Source organism: Neopelma chrysocephalum, unplaced genomic scaffold, assembly GCF_003984885.1.
Source record: "Neopelma chrysocephalum unplaced genomic scaffold, ASM398488v2 Primary Assembly neopelma1_97065, whole genome shotgun sequence".
NCBI lineage: Eukaryota > Metazoa > Chordata > Aves > Passeriformes > Pipridae > Neopelma > Neopelma chrysocephalum.
In genome coordinates this window covers 958,856-979,245 of record NW_020925707.1, presented here as the reverse complement: position 1 = coordinate 979,245, position 20,390 = coordinate 958,856, and the positions used below count along the sequence as shown (strand labels likewise).

General features: G+C 39.3%; 1 long non-coding RNA gene across 1 annotated transcript; it reads left to right on the top strand.

Moving 5' to 3' along the window:
- The first annotated feature begins 7,298 nt into the window (after positions 1 to 7,298).
- Positions 7,299 to 19,620, top strand: LOC113961184. The gene is made up of 4 exons (XR_003532235.1): positions 7,299 to 7,357; positions 12,972 to 13,108; positions 16,844 to 16,907; positions 19,327 to 19,620. It is a non-coding gene; the product is annotated as an uncharacterized LOC113961184 (long non-coding RNA).
- Positions 19,621 to 20,390: the final 770 nt, after the last annotated feature.

The window sequence follows — 20,390 nt, the reverse complement described above, 5'->3', positions numbered from 1 at the left end:
ACAGAGAGGAGCTAAGAAGCTCCGGCCTCCTGAGAGCTCAGCCAGGATGGCCAAAGGAATGTGTGTGGAGGGGTGACCTTGGGTTTCCCCCCCCTCCTTGCTGCAGCTTCAGAGAAGCTGGCAGCCATCTGTGAGTCAGAGCATGGGAGCTCTGCACAGGGGCTTGATTTCCCCTGAGGATACCAGACTGTCACGAAGACCCCCGTGCTTCCTGATATGACCGTGGTGATGCGACCTTGTCTGGGGTTACGTAGTCCACGGAAAGACCCCCGTTTTGAGGACGGAGGGCCGAGGGGCTTGGAGACCCCCTCGTGTGTGCTGGCAGAGAGCCAGCAACTACTACTGCTGCCTGGAAGAGAAGAAGAGAACCTGCTGCCTAGAGAGAGACCTGCTGCTGACAGACTGGAAGGGGTCTTTTCTTCTTCTTCTCTCCTGGACTTTTATTTGGAGGGAGAAGAGATTGGGCCCATTGTAAATATTATTGTCATGGTAGAGATAGATATAGAGTTAAGATTGTATGCAGTGTATTATAGTATTTATTTATGTGTATAGTCTTTGTAATATATTCCTTCCCCCATATTGAGTCTCGTGTTTTTGTCTGGAAAACCCATCTCACATGGGGTTGAGATGTGGGTGGGGGGCTAGGAATCAGAATTGGATTTTGGGCTTTTTTTTCAAACCATGACAGTGTACAGGAACAAAAGTTACATTTAATGAAGACAAAACTTGCCCTAAAAATTTTGGTTTGTGTTTTTATATAAACTTGTGAAATTTTTTGTCTTTCTCCCCTTGAAAAATCAGAAACTGAAAACTTTGGTAAGCCACATCTCAGCACTCCCTGCAATAATTAAACAATGAGTAAAAATAATGAAGGAAAACTCTTTGTTAAGGATTTGGTTTTTCCAAGCTCACTCTTCATTCCTACCCACCAGCCTAAAATATTGAGCTCTTTGAAAGGACAGCTTTAACTAGCTGTGTTTTTTCTTGATAGTTGCAACAACAGCCAGAAAATCGCTTGGCAAACTCATACCCCTCCCTGTCTCTTGAGACTGCAAAATTCAATTTTTACAACAGCCCTGTGAAATAATAGGGAAATAGGTGAAATGACATAACCACTCTTTACTCAGGAATTCAATTAAGAAATCAACCTTGAATTTAAGCACTCTTGACTCTCCATCCTGTACTGTAGCTTCTAGGCCTTGAGCCTTTTATAAGCTTATGCTCTTGATATTTACTACAAGCAATTCTGCATAGATTGGATTGGTTTTAGTGCGAGAAATGTTAAAAACTTGAGGAAAAGTTAAAGTAAGAAATATTTAAATAAATAAATAATCTTTTAAATAAGATAAAGCGATAGAAAATCAATGTCTACATGCCAACATACATGTGCATGTATATATGTATATACATATATAAATGAGTTTTCACCTTAAAACTTCATTATTCATCCCCCTATATAACTGCACTGTGTTCTCCTTGTTCAAGTAATCATCCTTGATGTCTTCTCTTTATGTAAAGCAGAAGAAATAGGACACAGGAAACCACAGCTAGTTAAAGCTGTCCTTTCAAAGAGCCCAATATTTTAGGCTGGTGAGTAGGAATGAAGAGTGAGCTTGGAAAATGCAGTATGATCTTTATAGCAGAGGCCATAGAGCAGGGTAGACACACCACTGACAGTAGCGTCAGTGCTTCTCAACCACGCAAAATGCTCTGTAATACAATCCTGTTTTATCCAGGCTGGGAGCATCCAGGGGGCTGGAACAGGGCTCCCATGATCTGCCTGGGGCGCACCCAAACAACTGCATCTCTTTCTGGGTAGACAGTGGGGAGAATAGGTTAATTTTGCTCATGCAGAATATAATCACCTAATTACAAATAGCAGTACAGTTCTCTTATTGAAAAGTTAGTGAAGGGAAAACAGCATGAAATAATTCATAGCTCATAATAAGATTATAATACTCATGGGGTAATAATCAATTGATAATCATCTATATGGGACTTTTCATTACTTGTTTTCTAGGTCTCTGCAGAGGAGTGAAGTAATATTATTCTAACCACAAATTAGATACCTTTCAGGAGTTATTTACAGGACATTGCCTCACTTGGATGCTACAAAGCCATGCAGTTAATTTTTGTTTCCACATGACTTTGAGAATACAAAGCCTTTGTAAAAATGCAAAGTCTTTGTTTATTTATGAAGAAATCTCCTCTTTCTGTGAAACCACTAAAGGTAAAATTATTGCCAGATATATTGCAAAGGTGCAAAGACATAAAGTGTCATTTGGATAGTAGCTTTTTGCTTTCAGATTACCTTTATCAATCCAATTATCAACAGTAGCTACATTCCTCTCAATTTCCTTGCCCTGCCTGTGAAGCTGTGTATTTATGAAACATCACTAGAGTGGAATCTTATTGCCAGGCCTGTGAGTAGAGTTACAACTGCAGCAAGTGCAGGGGGTCAGCACTAAAAAAGTGTCATTGTCAAGCATTTTACATCATTTAAAAGTGGAACAAGAAAGCCATTACGGCAACAAATTGCTCAACCCTTCCGGTCATGAAGTGGGGAGAGCACCACCGAGCAGAGTTTGCAGGAAATTAACTGTGTGCTGACAGGCAATTTGTTATAAACAGTGTGGAAAGGGGTGACTTTTTCCTTTTTTTTACCCTAAACCAACTGTTTTAGTATAAACTGATTTGCAATAACAGTACAGGGATGTCTGCAAAGGTGTATATGTGTTTTGGTGTTATGTTCTGTTATTTTCCACTCAGTCTTCTTCAGGTGGTATTAAACTGTATATATGAAAAAACAGTTGTGCCTGTAACAAACCCATATTCCTCATAATGGTTTCAGTGGTGACTACAGAGGACTTTTAGCTGGGCTGTCCTACAGAAATGAGCCAGAGTTGGCTTGGGCTCAAAAATAATAGGAAGCGGAATTTTCCGTTTTTGCTTGCGTTACCCCGTGTGATACAGTACACATTTTAGGACACTGAAATCTAAAAATAGACCTGAGCTTTTTCCAAGAGAGTTAGAAGGTAGTACTGCTGTTAAAATGCATTTCTAGAGTATAAAGTAAAGGTAAACATTCATGTAGAGCTCTTTGTACATAAATATTCTCTAGTAGAGTCTAAGGGGTTTGGTTCTCAGAATGACAAAAAAACCCAACAAACGAAACCACCAAAACCAAACCAAAACCCAGAGAAATTCTTGCTTCAAATTTTATTTTTTAAGAATATGATAAGCAGGATTTTTTTCTAGATTTGGTGCCTATTTAAAAGCTAATAAAACCAGGTTTTAAAAGATACCATGCTGTAATAAAGAATAAACAATTTTTATGTAGATTTTCAGTTGCTAAATTATTTTATGTCAAAAGCTAGAAAATGAAATGCTTCTAAATATAGTGCATTGGAATTTTCTTATCAGTTAATTTTTTAGAAGCTCTACACTTAAGAGCACCATAGTAACAGCTCTGCAAGCTGATTCTTTGTTACAGTTATCCACCGAGAGCTTCACTGAAGACATTTCCTCTGGGATCAGAAAGACTAGAAGTCAATTCTGATAATATTAGAAGAAATTTAAAGAGCAAAAATCCCTAGAAAATATATGATGAATAAATAAGGAGATCTTTATTCCTTGTGTAATCTTTTACATCTCTTTTCTATTTTGTTGTGCTGTAAACAAATATTTTTGTGTTGCAAATGTTAACACCTTGAGAGGTTTTGTAAAACTGGGGATGAAATAATTCACTCTGAGTTATGCAAGTATTTAAGCTACTATTTGCAAAGTAGACTGTGAGAAGGTCAAGGTAATTGATGATATTGAAATATTGATGACATCTTTGCCAATCATTTATGGTTTGAGCATATCTGTCTAGAGTATATCGCATGTGTGTTGAGGGCTGAATCTGAATGTCATTTATTGCCCTCCCAAGATAAGCCCAAAGGTCTTAAGGCAGCATATTAAGAACAAATCCAGCTGGAGCTCCAAGCCCTGTGATCTACTGAGGAAGGACTCCATTTTACATGATTGATTCCACCTCACTCTGTAGACTCCTGTTCCAACACCACCAAAGTCCACCCAAGCATTTTGATTAAACTGACTTTAATCTTTAAACAAGGCTTACATTGTCCTAATTATATGCTATCAACAATTAAGAAACCTATTGTGTCACAGACCACCTTGGTGCTCCTGCAGAGGGGGCAGCAGAGGTGCCACACTCCACACCACCTTGTTGTCAGTTGCAGCTGTCCTTTTACAGTACAAGCAGCATCTGTGGTAGATGGAATAATCTGAACTCTCATGTGCACTTTTCCTTTAGGAAACAGCTCACACCGAGTAGCATTTCTGGTACTGGGCACTGCTGCAACTGAGTGCAGTTGTGCTGGAAGAAAAAAATATTTACATGTTTTATAAAAATGAAAGATGGAGAGTCAATGTTTTATAAAATTAAAATGTTGCCTCTCCATCTTTTGCGGCTTTAAGATGTGTTCTTCCATACTGCCAGAAGGATGACCAAAAAAGGCTTCAAAGTTGTCTGGGGGATGCTCAAGTAATACATCTCAGCCTGCTTGCACATCCCTGATCCAGGACACAACATCAGTGGTGGTGTCAGCACTTCTGATGCCAGGTCTGCAGAAACAGGGAAAGGATGGTTGTCACTTATCTCACTCTCTCCAAATTTTTCTATATTTCACTTTTTACACTATTTTGCCTGAAGGGAGAACAAGATGTGGTCTTGATGAATGCTGTTTGATAAGGAGGTTGAAGATGTGGAAACTGAGTCATGAGAAGCCCTGCTGGAATGGGACACTTCTGACTTGGGATGCATGGAGGGTGTGCCTCCCAAGCTGTGTAGGGCAGCTTTCTGAAATTCCAGTGCAATTGTTTCTGAAAGGGCAATTGGCTTCAGAGGGAGAACAATTGAGTCCTTTGTGTCCCTGCTTGTGAAATCCATGTGCCCTCTCTGGCTCTGGGCCATGGATTGGTGGGATAGCTGGGGAGCTGTGAGGACTGCCTCTGAGGCATCACAGAGCACAAACATCTTCCCCTTTGCCCAAAAATTGTTTTCAGATTAACTTTGCAAGGCTAAGTGTTGCCTGCCAAAACACTCTACAGTCTGCCAAAGCAGGTAGCATCTTTTCTGAAGCTTACCTAATTCTAGCATAAAGAAATGAGATTGTATGTGGGGTACGCAAGGAGTACAGAAGAGCTAGGAAGGATAAGCGTAAAGGTGCTTTTGGAAGGCAAAAAGAAAGAAAAAGGGAACACAGTTAGAAAAGGCATATTGCCCTGTCCTTCTCAAGGGGTGGACAGTTATTCTGAAAGATGAGAAAATCTTTAAAATTACTAAAAGGATTTTAAAATGGGTGTATGTAAAAGTTAGAAGCTAGCAAAAGATCTTAAAGGGTAGTTATAGATGCCACACACAATTTTATTTCAATGCTATTTTTTGATAGCATTAAATATTTGATACTGGTTGAAGCAGTGACAATCTGAATTTTAAACCTTGTTGTAGCTTAGTCTCCTTAAAGTCTCCTAAAAAGAAAAGGCTATTAATATCTAACATTTCTGTACTGCACTTGAAGTTACAAGCTATATCTGGTGAGATACTGCCATAATTAAGCAAAATTCACAGTGTATAACAACAGTTATGCCAGCAGTTCAAGATTAGAATGGCCTCTAAATGATGCAATATTAATAGTTTCCAATTTTTAAATATGACATTTCAGGATCTCCTTTTGCTGTCCCTCTCATCTGGACATCGCAAAACACTCAAGTTTTTTTACTAAGGAGTGAGTGAGGATTCATAACTTACAAGTAATACAGTGGAGTAAATACTGTCAAGCAAATTTATGGAAATGAGAAAAAAGGAATAATAGCAATATGTGGAATAGCCCGAAGTCATGGTTCTTTGCTGTTAATTCCATTTTTAGACCTTGACACAAATAAAGTCATTGTAATACCTCATGTGAGCTCAGAGAGAGGGTTAAGTAATGTTATTTTGAAACACGTCTTCAGCACATACTACTAAGTACCCTGTACAATTTTCCAGAATTGTACACAGGTAATTAGTAATTTCTGGGCAGCAAAAGTTACCAGGGGCAGGACTATGTCAGCACTTTCACCACAAAATCATCATTGTTCAGCAGACAGTGAAAATGTTTGAGTCATCTGAGTCCGAGGGAGGGGCGACCATACAAGATTGAAAAAAAGGAAAATATCCAATCATTTTCTTGGTTAGAAGCATTAGTGCCAAAGAAATTTGCCACTTTGGCAACTCATCCCAAAATTTTAAAAGCCTTGAAAAGAAAGCACAGCCTTGGTTGTATTGATACTCACAGACTATAGAATAGAAAACTGAGTGCAGCTCTATCATGATGTGAAAACAAGTCAATAGTAGTTCATAGTCCATCACAAAAAGCTTTTGGAGCAGATTACCCCATGCAAAAGTACAAGCAGGACAGGATTGAGTGGGGGCAGCATGTTTCACCTGGGGCTGAAGCAGCTCTAACTAGGCACTGGCTCTTCATATTTAGGTTTGGGGGAATTCTTCTGAAGCTGGCCACTGCTAGCCGTTGTGACCCAAAGGCATGACGTTGTTTCACGAGTCATTGCACCATTGTGGATTGATTATGATCTCCTCTGCAGGCAGAATTTTGGGTGGGTTGTCTATTCTGAAGTCAGTTGTGAGCCAGATCTCACCTCCAGGAGCAGTGGAAAGTGCTTGTCATTTGCTGCTTCTTGCTGAACTTTGTGGGCTTGGTGCACAGAAGGATACACCAACATGTGTGGTTGTGTAAGGTCACCATGCCCTGTTGGAAGAAGTAGGAGATTGCAGGGTTATGGGATGAGGCAGTACGGCTGAGCAGTACATTCCTCTCCGCAGAATAAGGTTGGTCTAAATGTCTAGAAGATAAAATCTACCAAATCCCTTCTAAATAAAGGTGTTGAGTTATGGCAGTACTTAACATCACATACACACAAAAAAAATCCCCATAAACACATATGTCAAGAAGATAAAAATGACGCCTGCCGTGGGCTGTGGATGAAGCTTCAGATCCTGTATTTCTATTTTTTTTGGGGGGGGTTCAACCATGAACTGAGTTATACCATGTCACAATGATTAGCTTACTGTCCTCATTTAGCTCTCCAATGAGGTGTGAATAGTTTAACACTGATGCACAGTCCATTTTCACTGGTGTTTCCTCTGCATTTCATCATGCTGGGAGAAATGAGTCTTTGGGCATTTCTGAGGACTGCTGTGAAGAGGATAGACATGTTTCCTCATCGTTTTGTCATGACTTGTGATGGGGTTCCTCTGTCAGGCAGTGTCAACCGAATTTGAAGGGCTCTTGGAGTAAGTATGAAAGAAACATGCTGTGTTTTTGTGGTTCATAAATTTCTTCCTGATTCTGGCACAGCCAGAATATGTGAGTCTGAGTGTAGTTTATGTGATGGGTGCACAGAAGCAGTCAAGTAATTCAGGAAAGTAAAACCCTTTTATGATTTTCCTTTTCACACATACTGAAAGAAAAGGAGACAGATTTGTCTCTCAAACTATTTTTACATTGTGCTGGTATCAATACAGTGAACCCCAGAGAGGAATATCAGAGGTAACTGTCATTAGCAGATATCATCTTGACAGGACGAACACAACCTACAAACTACTAGGTTAAAAAACTACTGTCCTTGGATGCCTGATTTGAAATGTCTTGGGCAAGAATTTTACAAATATACACTCTGATCAGGGTTGGAGTATACTACCCTGTCATGTTTATACCACATGAGCTGCCCTTTTGCCTTTAGTTTTTTGACAGAGTGACTGGTGCTATTGAGTGACAGTAGGTCTCTGCAAAGCAAGCACCTTAAACTTAGTTTTATCTGAAAATTGACTATAGCTTAATTTAGAGGAAAAATAAAAGGGTCAGCTTGCATTCTTTAAACAAGCCGATGTGCTCCTGCAGTGCTGCCTCTGTTCTCCTTTCAGAACGTCTCCTGTTCTTTGCTTGTCCTTTAGGGGAGTTTCCCATTCTTGAAACTCTATCCTTTCTGAGACTAATGCAGTTCAAGGAAGTTTTAATGCAAAGCTTGCCTTCATCTCAGACCATACACATAGAACATAACTGTCATAGGTGATTCTACCCTGCTTCTGAAAAGCTGTGCTGGAGTGAGACTCTCTCACTGAAGAGGATATTAAAGAAGGGTATTGCAAAACTTCAGACTATTGTAAGCCCTGAGTATATCACAAGTTGCCATAGTAAATCTACTGCAACGGAACAGTAAGTGTCACCATGTACCTCTTCACTGATTACCATTGCTTTTTACATGAGAAAATATGCATGTTGTATGGGCTGCAAATGTACATTACTCAAAATTCTTGCAGTCCTTGGTTAATCCAGTTAGAGGGACTTGGGTACTGCATGTGTCTGCTGGCTCCCAGCAGATCTCCTGGCAGGTGATGTGGCTCTGTTTTCCCTTAAGAATTCCACAGAAACACGTGCTGTGTAACGTAATACTGCACTGTTCCCTCTCCAAGTCTACAAACTGCTGTTGTGAGGAAAAAAAGTTGCTATTATCATAGTTTAATACTACTTAATATATTAGTTACTGGTTAATGCATTTATTAACTGAGTTAAAAGGGAAGACACATTATTCCAATGGAAATCAGGACTGGTCTGATAAATGAAGGCACTCACCAATTCCCACCTTGCATGTATAACCTCATATACATCTCTCTTAAAATTACAGAGATTTCAGGAGTTCTGGTGTGTATTCAAAGCCATTGAAACAATGAAGGTTAGCCTTAGGGTGAGACTTGAATCTAGGAGGAATGGAAATCTTTTACCATTGCTTAGGTCATGGAAAAAGATCAAGCTTGCAGCTCTCAGATATCTGTCCTGTGTGCACAACAACTGCATACCTCCTAAGCCTCTGTCCCCTCCCCCTGCCCCAAGCTACGGCAGTGCAGGCAGTTCCCAGACCTTGATTCCTGATATGCCAACACATGTTGGCAGAGCTTCACTTTGCACAAATTTAAATTTCCCTTGGGAACAGGTTTCACTGGTCTGAGAAAGTAACAGACTGTTCTCTACTTCCATCTTCTAGATCTGAGTATATACCCCTCCTTTATCCTGTACATTGGGTCTGACATTATACATATATATGTGTGTGTGTGTGTGTGTGTGTATGTATATATATATATAAGATGCAGATTAATTTCAGAGCCACCTGTTGTCCAAGTGCCCATACATTTATAATGTCATGTTTGACTTCAAGCTTTGGAACAAGAATGATAAAAATACTAAAAGTAGCAAATGTTTTTGTCTGGATATTCGTGTCTGATACTTGAGGAAATCCAGTGGTGTGTTAGACTTTTGCTTTTCCAGGTTTGGAAATCTATGCTTCGCGTGTACATTAACAGGAAGTAACATATGTACAATAGCTGCAGAAACAGCATGAGATGTGGTACCTTGTACTGCACCTGGTCAGAACTTACTTCCAGTTGATCCTGTCTTTGTCCTACGACCAGCCCTTACACTATACAAGGAAGAGTATGCAAAGGTTAAGTGCCAACTTTTAGTCAGAAATGCCCTCCTTCCCTCAGCTGTCAGTGTTCTGTCATGGTCAATCTTCTTAGGCCTTTCATATCTTTAAAGTATATTAAGGAAGTATTTCATTAAAATGCTGCTATTTCTTAGTGGCAATTTGCTTGCAAAAGGAATTTAAGAATAGTTGGACTTGGTTTTACTGCTTCTGGAGACTCTACCTAAAGGCAGTGCATCCTTAACCTGTATTTCCACATACTTTGGCATCGCTTTATTCAAGATCAAGTCAGTAACACAGTAATGAGGTAGTTTAATAGGTAGCTGGAAAAAGAGAGCTGGGTTAGAGCACAGTTCTATTTAGAAAATACCCCTGTGCACTGTGGCAATGTTTTATAGCACGATGTGAAGCTAAAGTTCACAACCATGTCATGTAGTCATAGGAGAAGAGGGTAGGTTACAAAAGGGAGGGCTACAATGAGGAAGAAATGCAGTGAGGCAGAAATGCACTTGCTCCTGGAAAATTTACAGCTGCCTCAAATGTCAGGGTTCAGTAATGTCAATGGAGTGAGTTTTTGAAAAATGTAAATTAAGTGACTTCACAAAAATGGGTAGTTAAAATAAGGCATAAGCAAAAGTCCTAATCCAGTTTCAAAGGTCTTGTGGCCAGGCAAATTGACAAATTGACAAATCAGTCAATACTTAAAAAGTGAATGAATAGGGCAGTAAGGTAAGAGACTGTTTTGAAACCAGGCCCTGATGAGCAACTCCCATGTCCTGCCAGCATTTGCTTAGGCTGTATGAGATTTAGTTGGCGCAATGCCTCTTCCTTACTCTTGTGCTTCAAGGGCATGAAGGAAGGTATAGGCAAGGGAAAACGTTGTCAGTGAAAACGTGTCAAAATATCACAGGATTGGAGCTGAGAGAGAAGCCGTACTCTGTGTGCCACTCGGCCTCAATTCTGCACAGCCATCAGCTGAACTCACCAACCCCTGTGTGCACTCAGAGCTCAGATAAAGTACAGTGAGTGTTCATACTGGAGCACTGCACAGACGTTGGTGGACAGCTTTTCTTTTTTTTTCTGTTTTTGTTTTGTTGTTTTTTGGGGGTTTTTTGGGGATTTTGTTGGTTTGGGTTTGTTTATTTAGTTTTGTTTTGTTTTGTTTTTTAATTTTAACCATTAATTTTTCCAAGTTTTTTTAGAACTAGCATGTCAGTAAACAGGTGCTTGTTTAGATCCTGATGAGCAACTGGCAACCAAATGTGTCCCCAAAAGTGTATCCATTCCTATTGCTTCACCTTTTTCGTAAGGGTCTGTAAAATGTCGACATTTGCAAAGTTAACTTAAGACTGTTAAAAAGGAAGAGCTATATCATCAACCTCATGGTCCTTCTTGGAATCTGACTACAATTTCCTGATTCAAATTCATTATTGGGATTAGTTTCATTGATTACAATGGGTCTGAGTCTGTCACAGCTGTTCGGACTTCACAAGCATATTTGAATCTCACCCATGATGATTCCACCTTTTCTATAGATCAGCCTGGTAGAGAGACTTTGTATACTTTCAGCTTTGCCAAGCACTTCAAGCATCCTTGGATATACTGTGAAAAAACTGTTCAGGCATTTTTTGTTATAGTATCCTTTTTCCCCCAAGAGAAACTGGAGTGTTGCAATACAACTTCTCCCTCCCCTCCCATAAATAGATATAGTTTATATCTTCTGGCAAGAATAAGAAAGCAAAAATAAAAAGACTCCTCACAATTCTTGGCGAGATGAATCTTCCAGGGTTTGATCCCTTGGCAGAGCTCTGTGGTTTGGCTTTCTCACTTCTCTTAGAGTTGTGTGTGTATGTCTCATTTTCTTTGATTTCATAGCACTATTTATGTTTAGCTGCTAGCTTTTGTCTCAGTTGTTGGTTCCTTTTCCTTTTCAAGATAATTCACCTACTTTACTATTAGGTACCCTCTTTTCTGCGCATCTTGGCAATCTCATTTCCTTAGGACAAGACCCTGTGCAATGCACCTCTGCCACTTGGTCTGCCTTTTCTGTATCTCTCTTTCCTGATTTCTGTTTTAACTTTGTTATTCCTTGCTGCTAATGCTGTTTTTTGGAAAGATGTACTCCTTCAAGTGGTCTCTTTTTGGTTTTTTTGGGTTTGTTAGTTTGTTTAGTTGGTTGTTTGGATGGTTGATTGGTTTTTCCCCTGTTGTTGTTGTTTTTTTTCCCCTCTTAGTTTTTGGGATTTTTTTAATCTTTTATTAATATTACAATTATTGCCATTTACTTTTGAGTTTCCATAAGAAATATGAACATTTGATTTCACTAGACATTTTGGAATCTATGTCAAAATCAAAAATACCTTCTCATCTTCCTACTGATTTAGAGGACACTTACTGATTTTGTAATGAAAATGGAAATGGGAACAATATCTCTCATTGTATTTTTTTCAGCAAAATGAAACAAGTATTTTCAGTTAAAGTTTTTTGTCACAGGGAAAAAAATTTTGGACCAAACCAGAAAATTTGCTGCGTTTTGCTAGTAGCTAAGTTAGGACACAACTTCTTAGTGTTATGTTGAAGACTTCTGTGGAAGTACTTACATATTTGTATAGTGAGTCCTTCTGAGCTCACAACTGTTTCCTCTGAATTTGTCTATTGATCTCTTGTTGATTGAATGGAAGCAGTGTTGGGTCCACTAAGGACCTGCAAACTAGTTTTCAATAACAGCACCTGTAAGGTTTAAAAAAACCTGCAAGAGTTCATACCTGCAAGAACCTGTGCTGCTGGCCTGTGAATTGGGGCTGCTTTGTAAGTCTTGGAGCTGCTTGATTCCCAGCCCAACTGATTGTGGAGTGGGGATGGAACAGATTGTCAAGGACATTAATCCTATCAGCCTTCCCAATTTAAGTTGTTCCTTCTCATTGTAACTTAGCTCCTAGGGGAAAACAAAATAAATTCTCAGTAACAGCAGTGTCTATCCATGGAAGTGCAAGTAATTTAGTGGTGGGCTGATTTTGCAGATTAGAACGTGGATTTTTAGGACTAATTAATTTTATGTTCTTCAAAGGGCATTACAAATGTTATTCAGTTTAGCAGATATCATTCGAAAATATATTTTGTCAAATATACTGGATTTAATAGAGTCCAGTGGAAATGGTTAAACATATATTTATTTTAATTACTGCAAATTGAAAGGAGTATCTTAAACTCTAATTTGGTCTTCTGCCAATTCAAGCAAAGATGAATGAGGCATATTAAAAATGAACATGGTTCTTATTTTTATTGGTTATATGACCCTCTTTCTCACTACATACATCTGTTAGCAAAGTCTGCTTTCAGCAGTGGAAATTTCATTATCACTTCTAATTCAGGTTTTGTAGCACATTAAAGTTTCCAACAGCTAATGACTCCGGTTTCTTTCTGTGCAGATTTACTTTTCATGAAAGAACATACAAGAGGAAAGAAATGACAGTAAGACTGAATTATGAACTCCCAGAAGTGGAGGACAAGAACTGATTGTATTCTGGAAGCTGAATTTACTGCTTTTGACTAATGCTGGGCAATGGTGATCGCATGCATGGTATTGCTGAAGCAGATGTAGCTTGTGTGTTACTCATTCCAGTTTTTCATTCAATATTTAAAGAGTACTATAAAAGTTTGTCAATTGCTTGAAAACTGGTGTCAGGAGTTTCTCACCTTAACCAAAGCTCCTTTCCACCCTTGGATAGAGATTGTCATTCTCCAAACTTCTTCACCAATATTGAACTTTCTTCTCAGCTCTGACCTGTGCACTCGTGGCCCTGAGATGGGGTCTCATCAGTGCTGTCACCATGCCCCTGTGATGTCCATGCCATTACATCTGATGGTTAGCGAAGCCAAAACACCTCAGTTACTTTTCAGGTAGTCACCTGAGACACTTAGCCTCTCTCCAAGAGTGATCCCACTGTGGGACAGCTGCAATCGTATCTCATAGAGGTGTCACAGCTCTTAATTACATCTTCTGCAAAGTGCTTGGAGGATCCCTGACAAATGTGGTTTCAGTATGCAAAATACTGCAAACTAATCTAGATAGCAGAGGTCAGTCCTGTCTGTCTACATTAACCTAATAGCCTGTGCTTTTCCTCTTTCCTTCACCATTTGTCAGAACAGATATGGTTTGTTTTTCCTTTGATCCCATGGAGTTGACAGTGACAGATTACTCTCAGTTTGTCATCCTGAACCTTTCCACTTTCCTGGTGATGTGACCCATGACATGAGGGAGATCTGTAATCACAGACAGATGCCTCTCTGAGCAATGTCTAGATACTGTGGCAGCTTACTACTCTTATTTTCTCAGCAGAGTAAGAGTTTCAGGCAAATTTGAATATGTTTTTGAAATAAGACAGTCTCCAGTGATGGGACCTCTGTGTAAAATGGACTCTATTTCTGTGATATTTTCTCATGGACATAGCAATAGTTCTCTGTTCAATCTTCAAAAAAACTGGAAAACTGCTGAAAATGTGTTTTGTCAGGACTTGCTCAGGATCCAGTAATGTGCTGTGTTTACACCAGAGGCACCAAGCACATAACCAAGATTGAGGGTAACAACAGGCTCAAAAACCGTCAAAATCTGTCAGGCCTGTTATTCTCCACATCCCAAAGCTCTTAGCATGCTTTACAGTAGAATAAAACCAAATTATATCTGATAGAGACATAGGAGATGCAACATCAAAACAAATTGAACAAATGGGTCTCCTGTCCCACTTCCTTCTCAAAGCAGTGCCGGCTTGAGGACCAAAGGGGTGTGTTCAGGGATTTTTTCAACCTCATCTTTAAAACCTCTGAGACTGGATACCAGTTGGCCTCCCTGGGCTACCCACTCCAGTGCCCAATGTCCTCATGTGGATAGAGCATGGGTAGAGCAAGTCCCTACCCATATCCAGTCTGAACATTTCCTATTATGTCTTGTCCTCCTTCCATGTACTATCATGGAGGACCCATCTCCATTTCCTGGATGTCCCCCTGGGCACAGTGGTCACTCTCATTCGGTGAAATCTCCAAACTTCATGGGAGAGCTCTCCAGCAGTTTGTCCAGGACACCAGTAAATGTGGTAAAAAAGACAGGTTCCAGAAATATTTGAACTAGCAGTCACCATTGATACGAGTGATGGTGTTAGTACACAATATTATTTGCTTTAAAGAGCAAAAGCAAACTCTAAGACCTCAGAGAGACTGTCAGACTTGAGATCTTACAGAGAAAAAAATACTGATGTGCATGAGATGTGAAGTGATTCTGTCTGGGAGACAGTCCATTCACTGAGATTCATTATCCAGCCTAACGACTTCTTACCTTTTGCAGCTCTTGAAATCTATTGATTTCAGTTAGATCTTGATGACTGCCTAACATATCTGATTAAAAGCAAGGTTCTGAATTTTGGCTTTTTTTTCAGCAGTTTTATGTAAGAAGTAATAACTAATTAGTGGTATTGTATTTCTTAAAGAGTTCTCCAAACTCCTTTTGCAAATGTATGAATATAGAAATTAGGGCTTTTACAAACTAATCATCAAACCTGTAGTAAAGACTGTTTTGATTATATTATTTATTGACATTGTAAGGACAACATCAGCAGTATATTCTGTGCTACAGACTTCCATAGGAACATTATCAGCCATAAACGGTACCAAGTTCCTACACCGGAGCTCATTGATACTGATGTGTGAAGGCCTTTAGGGCAAGACATGAGGAATAATATTTAACATGGATTTGAATATGCTCAGCCCCCACATCACCAGGCTGTCAGTTTGCTTAGTACACTGGTTGTCTGAGCAAGAGTAATTTTTTTGTTGCTCTTGGTTGAACTTTGCAAATCAGCTAAAAGCCAGGGATGCTGTATAAATCACAAGGTGGTGTCAGTAAGTTTGAGGTTAATGCTTTCCTTTAAGCAGAGTAACATATTCTGTTTTCAATACTTTAAAATGTATAGCAAGTACAAAAATCTTGTAATATACAGGAAATTATTTAGATGTAGGAACTGTCCAACTACTGTTCAATGGAAAACCTACTAATACACAGTAGAACTTGTCTTTCTTGAATAAATATCCTCTTCTTATGCAATAACCAAGGACCCTGTATCTTGACCAAGGAACACACGCGTAACAAATTCTGTTAAAAGTTTTTTATATTGTTACACTTATTTTGGAAGAACATTTTGGAAACTTTCCTATTAAACTCTGTCACTTCTTAAACAAAGTACTCACACATGCCCAAAGGAATAGCTTTGTCTGTGTCATCCTACAACTGTGTAGAACCAATTTAATTCTATCATGTCTCTATGCAATAAATCTGCTCCTGGGAGGATGCATTCCCTCCATTGGTACAGCATAAACTGTGTGCCTCTGCACTTCAGCTATTGCTACAGCTCTGCTCCAAATGGGCTGTCAGACATCCAGAAACCCCAGTATCCAGAAATTATTGAAAAAAGATGAATATTTCTCAGCATTTGGGAGAGTGAATGAAATTAGAGGTAAGGAAACTTAGATGACGTAATACGGCAACCACAGACCGACTCTTACTGCTGTTGGCAGATACCTAACCTGCACATCCACCTTTCAAATATGTTCAGACCATTGTGAGGCAACTTACTAACTTCTAACAGCTGGAGTAAAGTTCTTTATTATAAAATATACAACCTTCATGTCTGGTCTTTGTGCTTTTTTTTTTTGGTATTGTTAGAAAACAATGCAGTGGATGGACTTGCTAGAAGAAAAGTTACAGTTTACGAAACTGTAAATATATGCCTAAATATTTCCATCAAAGAGCAGCTAGTTCTTACCCTCTATCAATATTATGGTGATGTAAGTAACTGCATGGGACCCCTGGTGGCCTAGTGGTTAGCATGCAGGACTCTCACCTCTGCGACCCAGGTTCGATTCCCCGGTCCCCCGGGCAGATGGAGTCCATTAACCCTGTGCGGCCATCCATCTATGAGAAGGTCACTCTAAACAAACCTACGTCCTGAGGACCTCACTGCCATTGTCCAAGCTTGCTTGGCCCTGGCAGATGAACCTTAGGATCAAAGGGTGGGCTCAGTTCAGCGCATGCTGTGTCTCACCTAAAAAATCCATTGCGCAGGCTGGAAAGGTAAAAGACCTTTCCCAAAATCTTCGTTCGTGAAGACTGACCATTATATAATTAACTGCATGTATTCTTTGTTATTAAAATTATATATTAAATAAGTGATTGTCTCTACTTAAAGAATACAACTTTTAGATGGTCCCACAGAGTAAAACTAAATAAAACTAAAGCTTCTTTATTGTCCAGAGGTTGTAAAGACCCATCCTGCCTGCAGGAATACATACCACCACACTCCATGTGGAAGAAATACGTAAGTGACTTTTTCAGAAACAAACACTTAAATGCAGCTTCTTAGAAGGCCAAGTGTTGCAGTGAGTGCCTACCTTGGAGGTCTTGTGTTTTCTCTGCCCTAGTGAGGCTTCTCTGTATAACTTCTTTTTTTTCTGGTAGGCCAGTTTGTGCTGACACTTCAAAGGTTAAACCCCTTTCCCTTCCTTTCCATTACTTAATTTGCTTTTCTATCACTGCATGCTGCACACGAGAGGTGGAGCTCCCTTTTAACTTCAGAGATCAGCACAATAGGAGGGTAGAGGAAATCAAACAAACCTTCAAGAATGCAGAGGCAGTAAGGCACCCACAAAACTAGCACTTGGATCCAAAACTAGATGGGTGGCCAGCTTTATCCCAGACAGTCCATCAACAGCCTAACCACAGGTCAGACCAACCCCAAAGTTGCTCATGCTGTCCTCTGACATTAACCAAGAAGCCAGATATTTCTGCCCAAGGAATTTCTTCCACAGGGATTACCTTTAAAAAGGGAGGATAAAGTCAGTCTCCTAAAGAAAATGCACACGTATGCCACCTAATGAAAGATTTATTTAAAAAAAAGTAAATCAAACATTTGCTGTTAATTGTACACACACGAGGAAATGGGAATTGGGCTTCCACCTTATTTCACATCAGCCTGAATTTTCCTAGACTTGAGAAGAAAATAATTAATAAAAATAAAATGTTCATAACAATTTGTTTTCTATGCGAATTCACTCAGGTGAGCTTCTGCTAATGCAGTTCCTGCCCATTCAGCTGCCACTATAAGTATCCAAAACATTACTTTTCTAGGCTTGCTTCCTGCAGTTGAAAAAGAGTTTGTTGTTCTTAATTTCATATTGCTGGTGTAAGACAGAAGATCCAGGTACTTTTCACCATCAGTGGGCTATATTATGTTTGTTTTGAATGCACATACAACCTAGAAAAAAAAAGAACAGCCCCAGTCTCAAAGTTCTTTCAGTCAGACAACAGTGTGCCCATGTTTACTTAATACAAACTTTAACATCAATTCTTTGATTAAATCAATTTAGACTTCAAAGACAATTTAGGCATTGAAGACTGTCTTAAACAGGCAACCAAAGGGCAGCTGCTGTAAGTCAGATGGGCAAATGACTCCATTCATCTGTAAACAGGCATGGAAAAGCTCCATGGTCTTCATGGTAAGGTTTGGATTCAACCCCTCTTTTAGATTTTCAGCTATTGCCCGATTTCAGGATGTGATTAAAAGTGTATTCTAGTAAAAAAATCCAAAAAGCCCAAGCTAGATATACCTGCTGTCTTTCCCTTCACTTTTAGTTTTCCTACTTATTTATGCTTCTGTCTCCTAAAGAGAAATGATTAGGTTTATAATAAAAAAAATGTGATTTCCAGCTCTTGATCAAATTTCTTGTTAACAGAATTTGACTATAAGACACATACAGGAACTTGGACAATGTGTGGTTTTAAGGAACTAGCACAAAAAAAAAAAGTGCTAATAACTAACATATTCAATTTTGTATGTTTAAAGTGTGCAGGTATGTTCCTTAGGATGAGCTATCTAGAGGAACAGTAAGTAGAAAGAGGTTGATAAAACTACAAGGACTTGTACCAGTAGTTCTGCCCTAAATTCTGCAGAACAGATGAGGGGCAGGAGTACCTCACACTTTTCTGTAATTAGCTTTCAATAAACTGTGCAGTTTTACATATGCCTGCATTTTCCAATCACCTAATCTATGTGTTATGCTGTTGCAGAATATATTTTCTCCTTACCAACTAGAACAAGGCAGGCATTAACTTTTGCTACAGCACAAAGTGCAATTCTATATAATCCCCATGTTATGGTTCCTGTTCCCTCTAGTTTAATCTGCAACACTGGGAATTTGTTATACAACAAGAAATGCATTTTAGGAGTTGTCACATTTTGTAATTCTTTTTTGTGTTTGGAGTGTCAGAAGCATTGTGGCTCTGGTTCAAGTCAACTGCAGACTGGAAAATGAAATACAATCTAAAAATACCATAAAAATGGAAATTTTTAACATTAATCTTGTGCAAGGTTTTTACATTCTGTAGTGAAGCTAGCTGAACCTGAAAGAGACTCTGAAAACTGAGGAGCTTTGCAGCTCTTTGTAGTTCCTCTCATCCACCCAGACTGTACCTGTGGGTCCCATTCATTAAAAGGGTCTTTGCAAGGAGACCTTGCTCCATTCCAGGACCTATCAAAAAGCCTGCAGGAACTTTTGTGACAGGATGACTCTGTATTGAAGGAAAGGACTCAGGCGTTAGTGGCACCAAGGAGGATGAGGGCAAGACTGGCTCAGCAGATAAAGGCGACGGTTTAAAATTCGGGCAATCTGAGTTATAGTTTCTCTCCTGCTGCTGGTTTCTGGTGAAGTCCTGGGCGTATCTCTTACTCTATGTTGCAGGTGGTTGACCACATAATGAGGAGAACAGCCCTGAAGAGAACGACAACAAGGATATTCGCAAAAGAAAAGGAAGGAAGGAAGAATGTGTGTGATAAGTCTATCTCATATTAGATAACAGGGTTCCCAGGGAGGGTTGATATGATCGTTGCTTTGGTTCTACATAGATACATCAGGAAAAATGAGGTAGCTCCTTTTCAGGACATCCATCAGCTTCTGAGGAGCCAAGACCTGGCAGGATATGCTGTGCAATTAGTGATTGGAGCCTGTGTTCCCGTGTCATGTATGCAAAGTGGGAGAACCAATGGGACCGTCTCTCCCTCTCCTTTCAATTATGTAAAATGCTGTAATTTACACAGGTTGTAAGTCAGGGCTGAATAGGGGCACAGAAAGTTTGCAAATATGCATTAACAAATAATCATGCTACCAAAATAATTTGTATTTGTAATGCATCTAATGCTCTTAAACATTGCTGTGGGTGAACCTGAAAGACAGAAGTAGTATTTTTATGCTAATATGCTATAAAATGTCTCAGCGAAATAAGCAAGTCCCTCTGCAGTGGGTGTTTATTTTCCTTGACGTGATTTAGAAGATTCTCATGTGACAATCTTTTGTGTTGTATTTGTAAAATGATCTCTATGAGAATAGCACACTATTATAATACATTACAATCTGCAGTTGCTTGAGCAGCAGAAAGCTACTAATACAGTGCTTCACAATAGAGCACTTATACAGTTTAAAGTGCAGCTTTCATGTACAGTATTTTAAAGAACTGCTACAAGCCATGTTTGCAGTGCTTTTTGGAAAGCAGGGTAATATCAAGGAGAAGGCTCCTTACCAGTGAGCTTCCTGTCATCGAATGATCATGTTGCTAATTCCAGTAAATCCAGGTGGGAACATTTTCAAGGAAATGTCGAATATTTCTCCTTTTACCCAGAAACAACATAGCTATTTTTAGGGATATTTTCCATTGGCCTGCAGCACATTTAAGTTTCTGTAGCATGATGGAGAGTGGCATATTGCATGTTACATTAAATTGAGAAAATGACTATGTTGCATCATGTCTG